Raw genomic sequence first — 21124 nt, forward strand, 5'->3', positions numbered from 1 at the left:
CTCCTCTGACTAGAAAATACTGTATTATTCATCGTTAAGATTTATCCAGAGTGTTAGAAAAAGCACTACTTTGAACCATCCTAAAATTTTTGTCTATTGGTACTTTACATTACAAAATCAGAATTCATCCTAAAAATATTTCAATCTCTGGTGGACAAAGTGATTCCAAATTAAAGATAAAAGATGGGACTGATGCTATAGCATATCAGTAAAGCTATCACCTGCAACGTTGGCATCCCATAGCGATATCAGTTCAGGATCTGGCTGCTCCACTCTAAGACCAGCTTCCTACTAATGTGTCTAAGAAAGTGTCAGAGGATGGCCTAAGTGCTTGGACCCCCGTACCCACATTGGAGAACCAAAAGAAGCTCCTGGCTTCTGGCTCTGGACCAGCCCAGGTCCTACCATCAACAACCATCTGGGAGTGAACCAGCAAGTGGAAGATTTCTCTTGTTGCATGTGAAGTACAGCCTCTGCCATTGCACTTATGTAATGGGTAGAGTCTATGATATTTCACCAGTGTGTCTAAATCCTTCACTGCAATAATTAAAGAAAGTATTATCAACAAGTAGTGCAAGTGCATCTTTGCTTGGATTGTATATGATGTATATTATATTTGTTCTGAATAGGTATGCTAGTCATTGAGAGTAGGCAGTTGTATCAATTCTTTTCACCCAAAATATGGCTCCTAGTGAATTCTCTAGTGAAAAATATTTAAAACATCAGCATTATTGGTTGTTCTTTCAGGAAACTAAGAAATTTACCAAATTACTATAACTCTAAAGAACCTCATACCTTAAGCTTCCTGAAATAATAAGATGCATTTGGTATAAACTATGCTTATGTAAGATCAGAGGAAAACATGTAGTTTCAGAGTGAAGTCTGGACTGTTCCAAGGTTGCTGGGCTTTCAGCCCAGAAGGTTATCTGCACTCTGTGAGAGGCAAGCAATACAGTCTTGAACCTAGGAACTCTATCTAACTGGTGGTTGGCACCGTGGGGTTCTACAGGTTCATTTGAGGTTGTTCCAAATTATTTCATGTTTTCTTCCTTACACAATAAGTCAACCTTTGACTTTCTTTTAAAACTTTTTTTTTTAAATTTTGAGTGTGAGGATTGGGGAATGGAGTTTTCATTTGCTGGTTACTCCCCCAAAATGCCTGCCACGATCAAGATTGGCCCAAAGCTGAGAGCATGGAACCAGGAGCCCGCTGTGGGTCTCTCACAAGGGTGGCAGAAACACATGTGTTAAGCCACCACTGCTGTCTTGAGGGGCCAGCATGAGCAGGAAGCTGGAGTCGGGAGCCAGGAATTCAGCCCAAGCACTCTGAAATGGGAGGCAGGCAGCCCAACTGTTTGACTAAGCAGTCATTCTATAGTCTTTTGACATTCAGTACCACTCTGCTCAACAAATGTCACAGATTTAGATGAAACTAGCAACTATGAATTGAGATGGCCAAATAACTTTACACTACATTGATATTTCTCAAACTTAAGGTGTAGCAGAAAAACTTGGAGGGTTTGTTAAAATGCAAACTGCTGGACCCCACCTCCAGAGCTCTTGATTGAGTGGGTCTGTAGTTGCAACATGTTTCCAGGTGATGACAATTGCTTTTGAAGGACCCATACTTTGAAAACCACCATTATAAATCAAATGATGAGGTTACATTGATTAGGGTGCTGATCAACTAGCCAGAGCCATCACAGTTCTTAACAAAGTAACACACTAGATGAGCCATCTTTTATCTAACTCAGATGATACCTACAGTTTTGTGGACACTTAGGAAATATAAAATCATACTTGCTTACATTTGAAGCAAGTACATAAAAATACTGAAGACTGAGTTCTAAAGACCTTCTCTCCTTTGCGGGGAAGGTGTACATCCTGGTCTCAGAGTCCCTTGGGCACAGCGTAGCTAGGCTGTAGTGCTGAGCCTTGGTCCCCATGTGTCCTGCCTTCAGTGTGCTTTGTTTGTAGTGAGTCTTGGCCCCACAGGCACACATGGGGTCTCATGCCTGTGTCTGTGTGGCTGAACTCTCCTTCCTTTCTTCCTATGTGTGCTCCACTTACAAATCCTATGTAAGTCATGCGGATCAGATTGTTGGCGTGAGTCAGGGCAGATCAAATAAAGTAGTTCTTGGCTGTTTGGTCATTAATAACGTATTATCAGAAAGTGGAGACAGCTCTGTTTTTTTCAATATGCAGACAAGATATTTAATTTTTTTTTCCAAAATGTGGTTTTGAACTACATTGGTTAGTTAAATATATCCTCTGTTTCTGTTTCTTCCAGCTCAAGAAACATAGCAAGGTTGAGTTATTCTTTAAAACATAGAGCCCTCTTGTGGTCATTTATGTAAAAGTACTTAAAAAATGTACAGCACACTGATTTGTGAAGTTTTGAGATCTCTGGTTTAGTTAACATTCATTTAAGAAAATATGTGGGGATTACTAAATTACCAGCAAAATATGTAAGACAAGTAATAAAACTTTACACAATAGTAACTTTTAAAAATAACTACCAGTTGTAATAGTGCTCTGTGTTACAAACTTTACTGAAACAAATCTTAGAGGAAAGTGCCAAAGTCGTCATTATCCACCTTGGGGAATTTTTGCAAGCTGAACGCAGCTGTAGCCAAACTATATGGTTGATCTTTATTATAATTTTATAGGTAAGGTGACTTGGGCTCAGAGATGTTATGTGATCTGTTGTTTTCTATCATCAGTTAAATAAATTTAAACTTCATTTTTTTGTGAAATATTTAAAATGAATATAGGACTTCAATAACTATTACCTAAAAGTACTGTAATTTTATAGACTATGACTCACAGTCTAGATTAATGAATATCACATTTTGTCGAATGAAGTTCTCTACTCACAGAATTAGTGGTAGACTAATAGACTACATCTGATAGTTATGTAATATCGTTGGTAGTTGGTAGTGGCTGTAGTGATTATACCTTGTCTTTCTCCACCTGTTCAGAAGCAGTTTGGGAGTACCATCAAACATTATCCCAGCCTAGGGATATTAAAATGAATAAATGATGGGCTGTTGCCCTAACAGACTCAGAGTAAAATGCACAGGGAAGGCATATTGATGGTAGTTTGATACAGCTATTTGACAGAAGCTCTAGTAAAAGTATATATACTGGGCCCAGCATGGTAACCTAGCGGCTAAAGTCCTCACCTTGCACATTGCAGTATCCCAAAGCGGTAGTGGTTCTAATCCCAGCAACTCTGCTTCCCATCCAGCTCCCTGGGAAAGCAGTAGAGGACAGCCCAAAATCTTGGGACCTTGCACCGGTGTGGGAGACCCGGAGGAGGCTCCTGGCTTCAGATTGGCACAGCTGCTGCTGTTGAGGCCACTTGGGGAATGAATGAATGGACAGAACATGAACAGAGAGAAAAATTTTCTCTCTGTCTTTCCTTCTCTCTGCATATCTGAATTTTCAATAAAAAAAGAGTAGTGTAGGATAGCAAAAAAAAAAATACTTGGCTAATAGTCACAAAATTTATGTTGTCACTTATTATCTCTAGGAGTTTGGATGAGTCTGTCACTGACTAAATCTCATGATTCCACCATAAATTAATGCTAGTGATTACCTTCCTTGTTAGCAGGAAGATAATTGAGATCATAAGAAAGTCTTCTGTGAAGTGTAGAGGCAAATGTTCTGCATTATTCCTTTTGTTTAGAGGGCAGCAAGATTAAATGCCAGTGTATCATTCACTCACTCATTGTTTTGCTGCTGGGAAGGTGTGCTGGAGAGAGTGCTCTGTGTGTAAACAGAAGTATGTATATCCACTTTATTCCCAAGCCCAGGGAATAAGGATGGTGGGTGTCTGAAATGAAGTAGGAAGGAAAACTGAAGCTGGTTAGGGCAGAAGAGGATAGCTAAACTACCTTAGTGTACAGACTTATTCACAGATCTACTCAGAGTTCTCCTGAATACCAGCCGTGCTACTACCACCACCACCATTGCTATCATCACAGCAATTTGTTAAATAGTAAATAAGACACATTCATTGGTATTCTGGTATATGCTAACATAAATTGATAACCAACTCTGGAAAAATATAAACACAACAACATTTACAGATTTTACTAGTGTAAATATTCCTACTATGGCTAATTTCAAATAACTGATAACACAAAGTTAGGATAATATGCTCAGTAGCATACCTTTTCATACTAGTTCTGTCATGTGGATATAACAATCATAGGTTAAATTCAAGACTGAGACCCAAACCATCTTCCCTGTGGCTCTTGGCCTACGGTGTCCTTACCTGACATTTATTAAAACTAATTCACTGAATTGAGACAGCTATCACAGTTAACCCAACCAAGTTCTAATCACTAGATTCGAGAAATCATTTGCTGGGACCAGCATGATTGCTTAGTTGGCTAATCCTTCAACTGCAGTACCAGCATCTTGGGTGCTGGTTCATGTCCTGGCTGCTCCATTTCCAATCCAGCTCTCTGATTATGGCTTGGGAAAACAGCAAAGGATGGCTCAAGACTTTTGGCCCCTATTCCTATGTGGAAGTCCTGGAAGAGGCTCATGGCTTTGGATCAATTCAGCTGTGACCATTGCTATCATCTGGGGAGTAAACCATCAAATGGAAGATCTCTCTCTCTCAGTCTTTCCTTATCTCTGTAAATCTGCCTTTGAAGCAAAAAATAATAATAATAATAAATCTTTTTTTTTTAAAGTAGTCATTTGCTCCTCCAATGGATAAAGCCCTGTTGTCCAGTACTGTCCAGGATGGTTTGTGTGGAAGGATTTCAGGCCTAAAAAGGGAGAATTCAGGCCTGGGACAGAAGGTAACTGCCTCTTACATGTGACTTCCTCTTCCCAAGACAAACCTGATTGTTCCAAATTTGTGAAAGAGCATGGCATCAGCACCAATTATAAAGGAAGGTCACAAGCACCACTGACCAGCCACGAACCTGGACACAGCTGATCACATGTCTCTTAGCCCCAATTTCAGTCCATAAGTACCTTCCCTCAAACTTGCCGAGCAGCATGGGGCTTAGATAAAACTGTCCAGATCTTTTGTTTTTCCCTTTGCAATCAGATGAGATCGGGTACATTCAGGTTGCAATCAATACCTACTTTGTTCCAGGATCCCAATGTCAGTGGCTGGCTTTCTGCATGTTAGACAAGTATGCCTGCTTTGCGGGTTCTTTACTTCCAATTTGTTTGGAAATGTTTCAAAGTAAATGTTCAGAACTTGGACACTGCTGTGAGAACTGCCACCTGCAGAAACTCTGGACCTGACATGTTGCCAAGTGGTGTCCTGCGGTTCCAGTTGAACAGATCTATATTCTATCCAGTATCATTGTGGTTAACTACTGTAGTCTTGGGCTATTAGTCGCTCTGAGGCAGACTGTAGCAGTGAATGGTTTGGTTCTATTCCTTTCTCCGCTGTTCTTAGTGGGCTCTGAGCAATGTGACATGGGTGGTCACAGGATTGAATGCCTGTGCCTACCCTAGGCCCAAGAGGAGGCCTCTAGGATGGAATACCCCTAATTTAAGGTCTTCTTGGTTCATTCTGTACGGCACACCAACTGTGGATGTGGGACACATCTGATCTTGAGCATTTCCATAGAGGTGCATATGTCCTGTCCGTGCACTTGGGGTAGGCCTCAACTGAGGGTGCCATTCATTGCTGATGTGCTGCAAGAGTCCACAGGTTCAGGGAGAATGACCATATTGTTTACAGTTTTGGGAAAGACATTTAACAGTGAAGCCAGGTTATGAAAACTAGGAAAAAAGAATAAATGCTTTAATGTGTAGATGACATCATATGTCAATAAGTGTCAGTAACTGTCAGAGAAACATGACCTCACTTAACAAAACGAGTTTCCTGAAATCTCTTTCAGATCTGACATAGACAAAAGCTGACATGAATTTAAAATAGGGGCCAGCAGTGTAACATAGTGAATGAAACTGCTCTGTGCAATGCTGACAGCAAATATGGGTGCCAGTTCCACTCCTAGGGGCTCTGCTTCTGATCCAGCTCCCTGTTAATGTGTTTGGAAACTCAGCAGAACATGGCCCAAGTGTCTGGATCACTGCAACTAACAAAAGAGAATCCAGATGCAGTTCCAGGCTCCTGGCTTCAGCCTGGCTGAGTCCCAGCTGTTGTGGCTATTTGGGGAATGAACCAGTGGATGCAAGTTCTCTCTCTCCTTCCCCTCCTCTCTAACTCTTCCTTCTACATAAATAAATCTTTTTAAAACAATGAATTTAAAATAGTTGTAAGGAAATTCAGCTCACTTCAAGAGAAGCAATTTAATACTGTAAAAAGAGAGATGAGAATACTTTTTAAAAATCAAACAAATTCTTCACGTGAAAAGTCCATTAAGTAGAAATTTAAAATGCATTAGTAGGTGTCAGTAACAGACTAGATCATAAAGACATTTTCAGACAAATAAAAGCTCAGAGAAGTTATCACCTCTAGACCTGTATTATAAAAAAATGTTAAAGGTTGATCTCTAAACTAAAAGAGAATCTAATAAACAAGAATATATAAGAAGGTAGAAAAATCTCTGATTAAAGTAAGTATACATAGTCAAGATGCTTTCCTTTGGTGAATAAGGCATGTACATTATTTACCTGTAGATGGCTGGCTTTGGCAGCACATATATATATAATTCATGTGTAGAATGCAGATTTAAAAGCAGAGCAATAGAAAATGATAACAACTATTAATACGTTAAGAGACAAATATTATAGAATGATGTGAAATGAGACATCAAATTTTCAAACTGGGGTGGGTATTTGGTGCAACTGTTAAAGCTCAGCTTGGGACAACTGCATCTCACGCTGGAGTGGTTGAATTCAAGTCCCAACTCTGCTTCTGATGGCAATTTCCTGCGAATCTGCATCCTGAAGCAGCAGGTGATGCCAACCAGGCCCCTGCCAACCAGTGGGCAGATCTGGATTAAGTTTCTGGCTCTTAGAGTCATCCAAACCTTACTCCTGCTGTTGCATGATGATGAACAGACCAGTGAACAGAGGATATCTGACTATCTCTCTGCTTTTCAATTACATAAAATCTTTTTTTTAAACATTCAAAATGTTGGGCTGGCATCATGGCATAACAGGCTAATTCTGCATCACATATGGGCTCTGGTTTGAATCTCAGCTGCTTCACTTCGAATCCAGCTCCCTGCTAATGACCTGGGAAACAGCTGAGGATGACCCAGGTCCTTGGGCTCTGAATCCACGTGTGAGACACAGAAGCTACAGGCTGCTGACCTTGAATCAGTCCAGCTCTGGCCATTGCGGCCATGTGGAGTGTAAATCAGCAGATAGATCTCCCACTCTTTCCTTCTACATAAATCTGCCTTTCTAATTAAAAATAAATAATCTTATAAAATATATTTATTTTTAATTGGAAAGGTAGATATACAGAGATAAGGAGAAATAGAGAGAAAGATCTTCTGTCTGCTATTTCACTCCCTGGGTGGCTACAATAGTTGGAGCTAATCCAATCAAGAGCCAGGAGCCAAGAGCTTCTGGGTCTTTCAACATGGGTGCAGCGTTCCAAGGCTTTGGGCTATTCTCTACTGCTTTCCCAGGTACAAGCATGGAAGTGGATGGGAAATTCAGCAGATGGGACATGAACTGGTGCCTATATAGGATTCTGGTGCATGTGAGGCGAGGATTTAGCCACTAGGCTATTGTGCTTGGCCCCAAAAACTAAAAAAAAAAAAAAAAATTTGGAGAAAGTCACAATGTCAGGAGGAATGAAATGCAAATGTAGAATTTTTAAATTTACATTTTATATCTGCTTCATCTTTGTTTCCTTGCCTGAAAATCACTGTTAAATTGCCATAACTTCAAAATAGCATATTTCAGCCAAAATACATAAAACCTCATTGTAACTACAAAGCAAACAGAATAGGCAAAGAGTCAAACAGGCTATTAGAGAAATATATCTAACCACAAAATAAGACTACAAGAGAGGAAGGAAGAAAGAAAAAAAAGAAGAAACTGCAAAGGTAGAATATGATTATCAAAATGTTAGTTGTAAGATTTTAATTTCAATAATTGCCTTTGATGCAAACTATTCTGAAACTGAAAAACCAGACTGGGGACTGACATGGTATAGCATCTTAAGTCACTGCCTGCAATGCCAGCATCTCAAATGGGCACCAGTATGAGTCCTGGCTGCTCCACTTCAGCAGCAGTTTGTTACTAATGTGCTTCAGAAAGTACCACAAGAAGTTCCAAGTACTTGGTGTGAGAATCTTGGTCCTTGTGGTCATTTGAGGAGCAAACCTGGGACTCAAATCTCTGCATGCATGCATATAGCTTTTCTTCTTCCTCTGTAACTCCGCCTTTAATATAAATAAGTATATGAATAAACAAATAATATAATAATATATATCAATAAATGTATAAATAATATAAATATATATACATACATATACATATATTTATATTTAAAAGACCAAATACACTAAAGAAACTTCATGAGATCCAACCACATGTTGCATTTAAAAAGCTGAATTTTGGCTTGCATCATGGGGCAGGGATGAAGCTACTGCTCCAGTGCCCACACTCCATATTGGAGTGCTGGTTTGAGTCCTGGCTGCTCACTTCCAATGCAGCTACCTGCTGGTGTGCCTGGGAAAGCAGCAGAAGATGTCTCAAGTTCTTAGGGCCTTACTATTCACGTGTGAGACCTGATTGAGTTCCAGGTTTCTGGTTTTTGGCATTGTGGCCATTTGAGAATTTTTTTTTAATTTTTATTTTTTAAATTTTATTGTATTGTTGTTGACAATAGTTAATTGCAGTTAAAAAAAAGGTTCAGGGGGTATAGGGAAGTGGGCAATACTATTATGTCCATATTGTTTCCATCATGTATCTGAGGTAAAGTGGGATATTGAGGGAGAAGCCCCACCCGGTTTCCCGCCCACCCCAAGTCCCGGATGTGGGGCACGCTCTGAGATATTTGCTCAAGTGGTTTTAATAGTTCTCCAGTTATGAATCACTGCCAGTTTCGCTCGATGAGGTCGTCCACTGAATGATATGGTCCATCATAGAGGCTCCGTTTGCCCCATATTTCGCTGCCAACATATAGCTGAGATGAATGATTGACCTGTTCTGTCTTCTGTCTTTTCTTGGTTAGAGTTCTGAGTCCAGCAGTTTGATTGGGGAGATCTCCAAAGAAACCTTGAGGTATTCCCAGACCAGATTCTTGTATGTTCTAGCAAGCACAGGGCCCGGCACAGTCCATCACCCCGATCAGCTGGTGGTTGCAATTGCTGGGTTGGTTCTGTTTTCAGTCCCGAGTTGCACTGGAACCAATGGGTGTTGCAGTCCAGTCTGGTTCTGCCCAGCACATACTCCGCCCTTACATCAACCAGTGGGAGCTGCAGCCTAGTCGGGCGACCCACAATAACCCCCACCAGGCCTGCCCCCTACCCTGGTTTGCCAGTATGTGTAGCAGTAGACCAGTCTGTCCCCCATCCCATTTGGCTCTTATACTTGTCAATCGGTATTAAAGCTTAGTTCCATCTAACCAACTCAACCATCCAGCCCTCACGGATGTTGTTGAGTGCGTCTCTGTCTAGCCACCCCAGCCCCCGTCCTAGTTTTCATGCCCTCCCGCGGAACTAGTGACCCAGGGAGGGGGAACCCACTTTTTCCTTCCCAGGTCTTTCTCAGTCCCGGTTTATGCACTCTTTAGGTGGTTCTGTGGTTTGACTTGACAGAATTAGTCCCCAGTGCCAGCTTCTGCCAGCTGATGCTGCGGCCAAGCCCAAACATCCCTCACCCGCTCTAACTTATGCTTGAACCCACAGGAATAATCAGCCCAGCCTGGCTTTTCCCTGATCTAGTCCACATGCAGCGCACAGGTGTTGCAGCCTTGCTTAGTCTGGTCTGTCCTCATCCCAGCCCACGCTCTCCAGTGGGAGTAGCTGTCTGGCGAGGGGACCAGCCCCTTAATCCCCCTGCCAGCTCTGTCCCTCCCTTCCTGGATCTCACGTGTGCTGGTTGGGTGCTGCAGTCAAATCCAGTACAGGCAACCTCACCCTGGCATTCCATAATGTGTACTGGTTTTGTTACAACCAAACCCGGCTCAACCCACACTCTGTTCTCGTGTTCGGATTTGCCAGTGGATGACATGAACTGATTCAGCCTGGTCTGCCCCGACCCATGCCGAATGTATGCCAGTGGGAAACTTTCCATGGCCTATTCTGGGCTGTTTCCTATCATGTTTCTTGCGCTCACCTGCAGGGACTGTGTCCTGCCAGAGGAGTTGCCCAGGCTCCTCCATCAGAACCCCTCCCAATGCCAGATTTTGCGCATACCAGGGGGTCCATGAGTGAGACCTACTCAGTTCACCTCCTGTCCTAGCAGGAACAGTGGCTTTTCCCGGCTGGCTTTCACCCCATTCTGGTTCTTGTTGTTGGATGTTTCAGTCCAGCCATGGCTCGTCCATACCCACATACAGCTCACACATGGCTCAGTAGGGGGTTGAGACCCAGCCTAGTCAGTCCCACATCTACCCTGGTTCTCCATGACACCAGATGGTGTTGGGGTCTGAACTGGCCTGGTGCATCCAATCCCAGCCCACACTAGTGCCTCGGGTGACTGCAACTGTTTCCTAGATAGAATGCAGCCCCCATTCCAGCACAAGCGCCCCTTGGTGGGAACTTCAACCCTGTTGGGGTGTCCAACTAGGGGAACTTGTATTTCCACAGGGTTGGGCCCACACAACCCCATAGAGTTTACCCCCAGACCAAGTTCAGTCTTGACCCTGCCAAATGTGACCACTCCACCACTCCACCAAACATTTGGGTAATGGTGCCCATCACTGCCAAAGAGGCCCCCACCCATAGTATTGGTGTGGGCTGGTGTGTGATGATCAGTGATGTTCTAGGCAAGGAGGCCATTTCTGTATTCCGAATTGGGTTGGTGTATCTGATTAACTGTAATTGTCTCCTGGGTACTTCCCTCCAAACCACCAGGTCTCAGTCCCCATGCATGCCTAAAACTTCCATGACCCTGTCACTGGGAATCACCCAAGATTCACTACCACCTACACTAAAACTGGACTTAGTCATGGGTGTCCCCAGGCAGCAAACATATCTTAAAAAACCCCAGAGCAGGCCGCCGGGCGGCCAGCAGGCAAAGCCTGGCACCACATGGTGCACTGGCCGTCCTGGGTGAGGCCGAGGACTCGTTCACTGCCTTGCGGCAGTGTCTTTGGGGTGAGCCCCCAGCATTGGGTCCGACCCGGCAGGGGCACCCCCCACAGCCGCCACACTGTGAGGAGCGGCACTTGCCCCCAAACCCAAGGCCCGAACCCATTTGAGAATTAAAGTAAAGATGGTATGTATCTTTCTCCTCTTTCTCTCTGTCTTTTGTCTGTCCCTCTCCCCTTTAAACAGAATTTTTAAAATTTTCAAAATATAGATTAAAAAAATCAAACTGACTTCACCTCTAAGGATATGCATATAATGATGTGTAAGGGTAGAATGAAATACTCCATACAAATAGATCCCCAAAGAAAACAAACTAGGCATAATTATATCAGATAAATTAAACTTCAAATCAAAAGTTAGTATAAGAAGAAAAGTTCATTTTAGAATAATTCTGGGTTCAGTCCAGCAAGAGGAAATAACACTTATACGTGTACCTCAATGTCAGATTTCAAGACTTACTGCAGGCCAAATAATCAAAACACCCTAGTACTGGCCCAAAAGTAAACATGTAGACTAATGGAACAGAATAGAAACCTCAGAAATCAATCCATGTAGCTGAAATTAAAATTAATCATTGACAAAGGAACTAAAACTATTCCCTGGAGAAAGGAAAGTTCCATCAACAATTGGAGTTGAGAAAATCGGGTTTATGCATGCAGAAATATGAAACCAGCCTTTACATCTTAATATAAAAATAAGCTCAAAATGGATCAAGAATATAAATCTATGACCTGATGCTATCAAATTGCTACAGCAAACATCAGTGAAACTGAAAGACATTGGCATGGACAAAAACGTGTTGGAAAAGACCTCAGAAACACAGGAAATAAAAGCAAAAATGGACAAATTACATTAAGCTAAGAAATTTCTGCACTGAAAATGTTTGCAAACTGTGCAGCTGGTAAAGGATTAATGCTCAGCTCAAGGAACACAACAAACAGTTCAATTAATTTCTTAACTGGGCAATGGACATGAACATGCATTTTTCAAGGATGAAATGCAGGCAGGAGCAGCCGAGGACTTCAGAAGGTACCTCTTGGGACCCTCTTGCCCCCATCCAGCTGGTGTTAGCAGAGGTGACTCCAGATTGGGGGACCCAGTGCCTAGAGTCACCTTGATCCCACTTGATCTGCAGGAGCAGCTTGCAACTTCAGGGGGCCTGCTTGGGGTCCTCTTACCCTCATCCAGCTGGCAGTGGCAGAGGTGGATGAAGATTGGGTGGCCCACTGCCATTGGTGCCCTGGCCAAGTCCTCGGCCCACCCGGTGGCAACACGCTTTACTAAGGACTTGGGCATGTGGGCTTACATGGGGTATGAACCAAGGCACAAGTGAGGCAGATTGAGGACTTAAGGGTTCATGTCTAGGAGAGGAATGACTACTGAGATACATCAATGGACAAGGTCACTGTACTTCAGTAAGTGAGGATGCTGTGTTTGAGTAGCTTGGAGGAGGGAACGGGAAGACCTTTTAAGGTTATCCTGAAGCACCAGCACAAGTGGGAGACCTGAGCTGTGGCAGTTAGCATCGGTCATCACTGAGCACCATTCACTGGTACACACTAAAGCTAAGGCTGGGGCCTACCAGACAGGGCAAGATCACAGTAACCACCAATGAGAGTCAGGTCAGGGGAAGGGTAAAGTTAGGATCAGCCAAGATAATAACTAGCATGTGAGAGAATCGAGTCTTGTAGCAGAATCTGTGGGGGATATATATATATATATATCTGTGGGTGAGCTCTTTGAAATTGCAGTCTTTGCTGGCATGCCCAAGAGCTGTGCCTGGGAACAGACTTGGCTGGGAAACTAAGGAGACATCACAGCTGGGTTGGGATTCTCACTGGTGAGCACAAAATGCAGGTTGAGGGCATTGTGCTGGGATCGACACGGCTATAGCTTCTTTTGGCGTGGGTGTGAACTGGGTCTGGGGAACAATAGCCTGGGCTATAACTCCAGCACCCACGGGTACTCGTGAGCACCAGGGTGGGTATAGAACGGGCTGGGCTAGGACTTGTCTCCCACTGACCCTCATGAAAGCTATGTCTGGGCACAGACTAGGTGTGGCTGGGCTGCAACACCTAATAGGAAGAACCAGAATGGTGTGGGCTGGTTGAACAAGGCCATGTTTCTGCCAGCACAAGAGGTGGACAAAGTCAGCTTGGATCAAGGACTCACTGGTGTGCATGAGATCTGCCACTGGGAATAGACCCTACAGAGGAAATTAGAAAATTCCTTCGTAGGGATGCAGTCCCTGCAAGTGAGCACAAGAACCAAGGCAAGGAGCAGTCCAGTCCAGGCAAGGTTACAGTATCTGCTGGCATACATGTGGGTCAGGTCTGGGGACAGACCAAGCTGTGTCAGTTCATAACATCCACTGGCAGATCTGAGAACCAGGACAGAGTGCAGAAGGGGGCAGGTCAGGCCACAACAACAACCAGTTTACACTAGGGCCAGGACAGGGTGCTGGCTGTACTGGGTTTGGCTGCAGCACACACCAGCAGGGGTTGAACTGAGCCAGGTTGCGCAATACGATAGTGGATGCTGAGGTGAGGCAAGCCATGCAAGCCTGGGGTCAGTGGGTACTGGGTTCATCAGCCCCATGGGCGGGGAATCTGGTGGGACTCAGGTCACTTGGCCTAGGACCTGGGGCCTGCCTGCACAGTGGGTACTGGGTTCGTGAGCCCTGGAGTTAGGGATCTGGTGGGGCTCAGGTCACCTGTCCCAGGTCCTTGGACTTGCCTGAGAATGGAAAAGGCAGAACAATAGATGCAGATCCTGATGGACATGGAGAATATGGCAGCCCATTTGGTACCACAGCAGAAGAAGAACAGAGCAACTTGGACAACTACCCCAGAAAACAATGACAGCAAAAATCTGAGTGAATGGAGACTTGAAGTTAATTATGAGCCAATGAACACTGGGAGGTTGCCTCACCTTTGGATGGGCAAAATCAACAGCATTTCAGAACTGTCCAAACCACTTGGTCAGAACCATTGGAACATGCACCACATCAGGACCTTTCCCCAGAGACAAGAAGAAATATCGAATTTGGGAACGAACACAGAAAGAATGGAATACAAATGGCTGACAGACACATGGAAAAAAGCTTAGGATCTTTAGCCATTATGGAAATGCAAATAAAAACCACAATGAGGTTTTTATCTCATACTAGTTAAAATGGCTATCATAGAAAATTAAAATATAGTAAATATAGTAAAATTAAGATGTCAAAAAAAGGCACCTTAGTAAATTGCTTATTGCAATGTATGCTAGTATAGCCATTATGGAAGACAAAAAAGAGATTCTTCAGAAATCTGAAAATAGATCTGCCATATGACCCTGTCATCATTTCTGGGAATTTCCCAAACAAAATGAAGTTAGCCCCACAAAAACAGTCATCAGTAATCCCCATGTTTATAGCATATCCATTTACAGTATCTAAGATATGGGATCAACTGTTGACTGGATGCAGAATATATGATATATATATACATACACTGTGGAATATTGTCCAGACATTCAAAAGAACAAAATTCTATCTTTTGCAACAAAATGGATGCAATGGGAAGTCTTTAAAAAAATTTTTTTTATTGGAAAGTCAGATATACAGAGAGGAAAATCTTCCATCTGTTGATTCACTCCCCAAGTAACCAGAATGGCCAGAACTGTGCTGACCTGAAGCCAGGATCCCGGAGCCTCTTCTGGGTCTCCCAGGAGGGTGCAGGGTCCCAAGGCTTTGGGCCATCCTCCAATGCTTTCCCAGGCCACGGGCAGGGAGCTGGATGGGAAGCAGGGCAGCCGGGATTAGAACCGGTGTTCATATGGGATCCTGACGTGTACAAGGTGAGAACTTCAGCTGCTACAATGGGAAATCTTCATGCTTAATGAAATAAGCCAGTACAAAAAAGACAAATATCACATGTTTTCTCTAGTATGTGGTAATTAATATAGAACACCAAAAATGGATAGGAATGATAACGATCTTGTGATTTGATTGTTGTTTTTAGCCATTGTTTATATTCCTATGAAACTGTAGTCTTTCTACTTTTTGCTTGTTGAATATATTATGGTTAGTGTTGCAGGGAGCTTGTTATTATAGAGTGGGCTGAAATTACGTTTCTGTAAAAAAAAAAAAGAGAGGAAGGAAGGAGGGAATTAAGCAAGGGAAAGAGGGAGGCAGGAATGTATGGTCATCTTAGAACTGTACCTATGAAATACATGAACTCTGTTCTCTTTCTACACATTAAAAATTTGAGAAGAAAATATAAAAAATAAACATGTGTTCTCAATATAGGAAAACTCAAATACATACAGCAAATATTAGACTTTCAAGATAGATTCTAATGTAATATTGGTAGGAAACTGACATTTCACTTTCAGGAATGAGCAAATCATTTAGAAAATGAGCAAAGAAATATTAGTTAAATTGCACTCTAGATCAATGGGCCCTAACGTTATACGCTAAATCAATTGGACTTAATACATATCTTTGGAACATTCCATCCAATAGCTGCAGAATATGCATTCTCTATGGATCCAGAACAGATCATACAGAAGGTTATAAAACAAGTCTCAGCAAGTTAAAAAACGATCAAGTATCTCTTCTAATCACAATGCAGCAAAACTGGAAGTCAATACAACTACCCAACACCAAAAGTTTGTAAGCTACATAATTACATGGAAATTAAATAACTTACTCAAGAGTAACCAATGGATCAATAACAAATATAAGAAGGAAATTTACAAAATTCTTGCAATGGATGAGAATGGAATACAAGGTCAAGGCCTTGGGAGACATAGCAAAATTATTTGCTAAGAGGGAAGTTTATAGCAACCAATACCTTCCCCAGAAAAGCAAAGTTAACTTATTACCATAGTTTAATTAGGAAGGCAAGAACTCATCAAGTCCGAAATTAGTACCAAAAAGCCCCTACAGGATGAAGAACATAAATACAGACTAAAAATCAGTGAAAGGCAGGATTTTTTTTTTAAAGATTTATTTATTTTTATTACAAACTCAGATATACAGAGAGGAGGAGAGACAGAGAGAAAGATCTTCTGTCCGATGAGTCATTCCCCAAGTGAGCCGCAACGGCCGGTGCTGCGCCAATCCGAAGCTGGGAACCTGGAACCTCTTCCGGGTCTCCCACGCGGGTGCAGGGTCCAAACGCTTTGGGCCGTCCTCGCCTGGTTTCCCAGGCCACAAGCAGGGAGCTGGATGGGAAGTGGAGCTGCTGGGATTAGAACTGACGCCCATATGGGATCCCAGGGCGTTAAAGGCGAGGACTTTAGCCGCTAGGCCATGCCACCGGGCCCAGGGCAGATGATTTGAAAAGAAAAACAAAACAGTTAAAAAGAGAGAGGAGCTGATGTAGTGGCTCAACAGGCTAATCCCTCTGCATGTGCCAGCATCCCAGATGGGCACTGGTTTGCGTCCTGGCCATTCTACTTCTGATCCAGCTCCCTGCTCGTGGCCTGGGAGAGCAACAGAGGCCCAGGTCCTTGGGTTCCTGCACTTGTATGGGAAACACAGGAAATTTCTGGCTCCTGGCTTTGGTTAGCTCAGTTCTGGCCATTGATGCCATTTGTGGGGTGAAACAGCAGATATAGGATCTTTCTCTGTCTCTTCTTCTCTCTGTAAATCTGCCTTTGAAATAAAAATAAATCATATTGAACCCAGCGTGGTGGCCTAGCAGCTAAAGTCTTCACCTTGATCGCACCAGGATCCCGTATTGGTGCTGTTCTAATCCCGGCAACTCCACTTCCCATCCTGCTCCCTGCTTGTGGCCTGGGAAAGCAGTCGAGGACGGCCCAAAGCCTTGGGACCCTGCACCCACGTGGGAGACCTGGAGGAAGTTCCTGGCTCCTGTCTTCGGATCGGTGCAGCACCAGCCCGTTGCGGTCACTTGGGGAGTGAATCATCGGACAGAAGATCTTTCTCTCTGTCTCCCCTCCTCTCTGCATATCTGAGTTTGTAATAAAATAAATAAATCTTGTAAAAAATAAGTCTTATTAAAAAAAGAAAATTGGAGAAAGGATCCAAATAAAATCGGAGACGAAAAGGGAGATTTTACTACTGACACCACAGAAACACAAAAGTTATCAGATTATTGTGAACAATTATACAGCAACAGATTTGATAAAACATTAAAATTTCTGGACACATAAAGTTTCAAGAGTGAATCATGAAGATGTAAACAGACTTATAATATGCAGTGACTGAATCAGTAATAAAAATATCCTATCAAGGAAAAGCCAAGAACCAGATGGCGTTAATGGCTGGATTCTATGAAACCTTTAAAAAGGATTAATGCCAATTCTTCTGAAACTATTCCCCCCCAAAAGGAGAGATTTCTTCCAAACTCATTTTTTTTAAAGATTTTATTATTATTGGAAAGCCGGTATACAGAGAGGAGGAGAGACAGAGAGGAAGATTTTCCATCCGATGTTTCATTCCCCAAGTGAGCCACAATGGGCCGGTACGTGCCGATCCGATGCCGGGACCAGGAACCTCTTCCGGGTCTCCCACACGGGTGCAGGGTCCCAAGGCTTTGGGCCATCCTCAACTGCTTTCCCAGGCCACAAGCAGGGAGCTGGATGGGAAGTGGAGCTGCCGGGACCAGAACCGGCGCCCATATGGGATCCTGGGGCTTTCAAGGCGAGGACTTTAGCCGCTAGGCCATGCCGCCGGGCCCTTCCAAACTCATTTTTAAGACCAGTATTATATAACTACTAAAAGTAAAAGCATAATAAGAAAGGAAAGGAACACACCAATATCCTTAAACACAGATGTAAAAATCCTCAATGTAATACTGTGAAACTAGGTCCAGCAGTATCCTGAGAAGATTCTCACTGTAGCCAAGTGGAATTCATCCTAGGTAGACAAGGATGATTCAAAATATGCAAATTAAGGGGATGGATTATGGTAGGATGGGTTAAGCTGCTGCTTGAGTTGCTAACATCCTATATGAAAGGGCTTATTGGAAGGCAGCTATGTTCACCCCTATACCACCAATGCTGTCAGAAAGGGCTTACTAGAGTCCCTGTTGCACACTGGCCCTGGTCCAGCTCACTGCTAAAGCTAGCAGCTCACATACTTAAGTTCTGATCACTCTCTTTCACTTTCATGCTCTTTCTTTACCTTTCAGATAAATAATTTTAAATAGGTAAATTTATGTAGATAATACATTATATTAGCAAAATGAAGAGAAAAAAATCAGGCTTGTCAGTTGGTGCAAAAAAGACATCTATAATATCTAACATTCTTCATTGTATGTACTTTAATGAATTACATGCATAATGAATATACCTCAACATAAAGAAAAAACCCTATACAAGAAATCAGTAGCTATCATTTCCCCCTGAATGGGGGAAAGCTGACAGGTTTTTTTCCCCTGAGTTCTGGAATAAGACATACATGTCTACTTTCACCATTTTTATTCAACATAGTGTTAGAGGTCCTTGGCAGACAATTAAGCAAGAGAAAGAAGAGCATCCAAATATAAGAGGAGAAAGTCAAATTGTTTCTTTGTAGTTGATATGATCAAAGAAAACCCCAAATTTCCTTTATAAAACTCTGTAGCATTGTTATACATCAATACTGAATCATCTGAAAAAGAGATCAAGAAAGCAATCTCATTCCCCAAAGTCACAAAATTACCTAGAGTACATTTAATGAAAGAAGTGAAAAATCTCCACAATGAACATGATGAAACATCAATGAAAGTAACTGAAGAAGGCACAAAGTGTGAAAACGTCCCATGTTCTTGTAATGGAAGAAATAATATAATTACAAAGTCCATCTATCTCAAGTGATTTTATAGATTTGGTGCATTCTCTATCAAAATACCAATGACACTATTTTCCCAGTACAAAAAACAAACAAACACAAAAACAAAAACCCCACTATTAAAATTTCTTTTGGATCACAAAAAAGTAGCCAAAGGAAAAAAAATAGTAGGTATTATACTGCCTATCTTTAAGCTATATTACAAAATTAGAGTAATTAAAATAGCATTTCATTGGCATTAAAACAGAAACGGTGACCATGGAGATGTTAGAAGTGACCACACACATCTACAGCCAACTGATCTTTGACGAAGGTGCAAAAGACTAAACATTGGTAAAAGAGTAATCATCATTAAACAGTACAGGGGAAACTGGATTTCTACATGTGGAACAAGGAAAACAGAATCCTACTTTTCATCATATGCAAAAAATAAGTTCAAAGTGAGTAAAGACCTAACCCTAACATCTGAAATTTCAAAGCCACTGGAGAACAATGAGAGATGCTTCAGGATGCTAGATGGAATGGGGCCAGTCTTTTTGGATCAAACCTCAAAAGCACAGAAAACAAGCAAATATAGATAAATAAGTATTTCTAAATTGCTTCCATATGAAAAATGAAATAACCAGCAGAGTGAAGAGAAGCCCTAAAGAAGATATTTACAGGTTACACATCTTAAAAGACATTAATAATCAAAATATGTAAGAACTCAACTCAATAGGAAAACCCCAAATAATTCAATTTAAAAAGGATTAATAGATTTAAATGGATATTTCTCAACTGTAGAGAAACAAATGGTGACCAAATATGGAAAAAAATGCTCAACATCACTACTCAGTGAAATGCAGATACAATATCCTGTGATATGACCTCATTCCAGTTATATTGACAATTATCAAGCTGTTCCCTGAAAAAAATTTTATTTGGTCACTGGTGGCCTGACCTTGAAAAGATAGTTTTTCTCACAAGGTTTTTATAAAATCCTGGTTTGGGCCCCACTTAATATTTCTCTGTTCCTAGATTTTTTTAAAAAGATTTATTTTTGTTGCAAAGTCAGATATATATATATATATAGAGAGAGAGAGAGAGAGAGAGGAGGAGAGACAGAGAAGAAGATCTTCCATCTGGTGATTCACTCCCCAAGTGACTGCAACAGCCGGAGCTGTGCCAATCCGGTGTCAGGAACCAGGAGCTCTGCTGGGTATCCCACGTGGGTGCAGGGTCCCAAGGTTTTGGACCATCCTTGACTGCTGAAGCAGTGCCGCCAGGATTAGAACCGGTGCCCATATGGGATCCTTGCAGGTTCAAGATGAGGACTTTAGCTGCTAGGCCATCGCACTGGGCCCTCTCTGTTGCTAGATTTAGATGTGACTCCAACATGTACTCCTACCAATGCCCTTCTGACACTTAATAAACGCCGAACCAATAGGACCACCCAATCTTGGCCTTGAGTCTCTAGGACTGTGAGTAAGTTATCAAGCAAGTTGCCTTATATATTTTATGTATTTGGATTTGGTAAGACCAAGTTGACTAATACGAATTCTTCCTCATCTTTGCCTGGGATACAACTAGTACTCAGTAAATATTTGTGAATAAGTTACACAAGAATTTATTTATTACTACTACTATTATTATCACTATCATTATTATTTACTGAAAGAGAAATTTTATCAATCTACTGTGATGTCACATTGTGGTAGGTATATAACAATAACCAGACCAGTATGGCATTAAGGTTCTGATCTTGGCTATAAAGAGAATGCTTCTAAGGCAACTGAATCTGTGAGTAATATCATTTACAACATGATAGGCTGTTTTGAGAACCTGACATTTAATTGCCTACCCAGTTTTCACAAAAATCCTATTAGTGCAATAAAAATTATCTTTTCTATTTTAAACAATGGAGAAATGGAGTAGGTGCTTGAAAGCCTGGGTTCAAGTCTTAGCTCAGTTCCCAGTACCAGCTTCCTAACAAAGCACATCTTGGGAGGCAGCTGGTGATGGCTTCCATGGTTGGGTCCCCATGATCCACATGGGAGACCTGGACTGGGGTCCCACCTCCTGGCTGCAGTCTAATCCAGCCCTGACCATCTGTGACTGAACCACTGGTTGAAGA

The sequence above is a fragment of the Ochotona princeps genome, chromosome 9 (assembly GCF_030435755.1).
Source record: "Ochotona princeps isolate mOchPri1 chromosome 9, mOchPri1.hap1, whole genome shotgun sequence".
Taxonomy (NCBI): domain Eukaryota; kingdom Metazoa; phylum Chordata; class Mammalia; order Lagomorpha; family Ochotonidae; genus Ochotona; species Ochotona princeps.